This window comes from Austrofundulus limnaeus, unplaced genomic scaffold, assembly GCF_001266775.1.
Source record: "Austrofundulus limnaeus strain Quisiro unplaced genomic scaffold, Austrofundulus_limnaeus-1.0 Scaffold25, whole genome shotgun sequence".
Taxonomy (NCBI): Eukaryota; Metazoa; Chordata; class Actinopteri; order Cyprinodontiformes; family Rivulidae; genus Austrofundulus; species Austrofundulus limnaeus.
In genome coordinates this window covers 548,404-550,881 of record NW_013952427.1, presented here as the reverse complement: position 1 = coordinate 550,881, position 2,478 = coordinate 548,404, and positions in this window count along the sequence as shown.

Genomic DNA, 2,478 nt, shown 5'->3' with positions numbered 1-2,478 from the left:
CACACACACACACACGCACACACACGCACGCACCCACACCCTCACGTGTGAGCAATACTGATTTTTGAGTCTACAAAATGTCTGAGGGGATTGACATGTATGGATATGAGATCAAAATGGTCCCACATGGTGGAAACCTTTATTTTGGCTTGAGGCTACTTCATAATTCTTGATGATGAACCGCAAAAGATCAAAGATCAGATTCTTTTGACAGATGAGCACACTTCCTTATAAACACAGTCTGGGGCATCACTGTCAGTCCGAAACAGGTGCTGTATCGGTCACGTGACATTTTTAGCGATACGCACATCGACACGGTGTTTCATTATATGAGCTCGACGCATGCGTCGATGCATCGGTGTAGCTCGACCCATCACTAGTGGATATAGCTCGCTAGCAGCCTCTCACTGATGACCTGTCCATGTCATCATTTACCCAGAATGCTTTTTGTGTAAATAAAATGGCCCTGTCCGTGTAATACATTAAACGTTTAGTTTAAAAATGATAAAAACTGAACATTCTACAGTATTTTTGCAGTATTTATTTTACAGTTAAAATATATGTTGATTAAATAAAGTCTWATYTTACATCTAATCATGGATCCCTTTAATGTTTTTGGATCGTCAGTAAAATGATGCAGTCTGTGTAGTTTAATCTTTAAAAACAAATTTACATTAATCCAGTGACTTATCACTGTGGATCTAAAATAGGAATGGGTAAAGGGAATAAACCAGCCGTGCAATAGTTATTTTTCTTTCTCTCACATTAGGACTTTTCAACAATAAACTACATTTGAGAATCAAGATTTGGTGTAGAAATGCCATGAATGTCCACTTAAGATATGGCTGTCGCTGTGTGCATGCACAAACCTTTGTTTTTTCCTCCAACATGAACATCAAACAGGTAACATTTGTAAGTATTCTATAGCTGAATTAGAATCACTTCAGACATTTTACCCCTGACAACCTGTTGCTACCCTTGCATATTGTAAAACTTGGCACCCAGATTAGTTAAAAGTGGTGTTTTGCAAGGTGCATTTTTATTTTTTTTCCTAAAACCACTTCTTTGCATCAATTAGTACTTATTTGCAGAGGTGGGCATGTGGCCTAAGTTGCAAAGTTCACAAGACATTTGAGCAAGAATAATGAAAATGCGGAATACAGTCAAACTGATTACGGCACAATTTCATTTGTGTCTCTTGCAATCTTAGTGAACCCATAATGTCTTTTGTCTCCAGTCACAATTACATTTCATTGTTTGCCAACTGATCCCAAGAATGTCCCATGTCTTACACTTTCTGGCTCTTGAGAACTAAACTGAAGGGTTCAAAACAAGTTTTACATGTTCATAAGACTATTTGAAAGAAAATATGTCTTGCAACTCATCAAAGATTTATAAGTACAGTGACCTGAGACAAGCCTGGTGGCTTTCTTGAGGACAATGAAAATCTTTGCATTTATTTTAAAACGTTCACCAGATGTCACCAATAGTCACATTTCTGTGAGAAAAAAACTACTTACAGACATGATTACATTTGCTCCAGTTTAAATCAGTACACATAGTTTTTGGACCATTCTCTTTATTGCCAATAAAAAAAAGACTTACCACTTATTTTGACTGTAAATCCAGAACAGCTTTTGAAAACGACTTGTTGAAGCTCCCAAAATTTCATAATTCATGCTTTTCATCTGTGCTTAGCACTGTTGTAATAGTAACAGAATTAGTACCAGAAAAGCCTTTCATATAATGAAGTAATCTGGTGCCTTTCTGTACGAGACAAAAAGCAAATGTGCATGCCCTACTTTATACAGCAGCTCTGAAAAACACAAACATGAAGCTTGTTAAYACCCTTCAAGTCACATTCAGGACTACTTTTATTCAGGACTACTTTTATTTTTAAGTCAACCAGAAGATTAAAAGGAATATACAGTATTTACAGATATAAATGTGCACTTCTTAGCAAACACTGACATTTGCCAACCGCCATAAAACCGACAAGAAGAAGAAGAAGAACACTGACATTGAACAGAGGTGCAAAACAACAGTCTTGGTTTTTAAGATAAGACAAATCTAAATKAACACATCACCTGTTTGAAGATTGTCATTATCAAAAGCTGTGGCTGGAGTTGCCTTCCATTAAGAAAATGACTTAAATAGTACAATAAATGATACTAAATTCTCACAATTTCTAGTTTTTCATTCTTTACAAAACAATTAATGCTATCATTACCTGCAGAGGAATAAATTCATCAAGAGGTAAGCTACTTTTAGCACCTATTCAGATCATCTTCATTTACTGTTTATAATTTGTTTTCACATATATGTTTGCTTGTAAAGGATTTTTAAACTGTTTACAAAGATATTAATTTTATAGTTTTGAAAATTGATMTCTTTTACAAGACTCTCTGTGATTTTCTAATACCTCAAACAACCAAAAGTGGTGATGTTCAAAAGAACAGAAGTCACACAGATGACAGG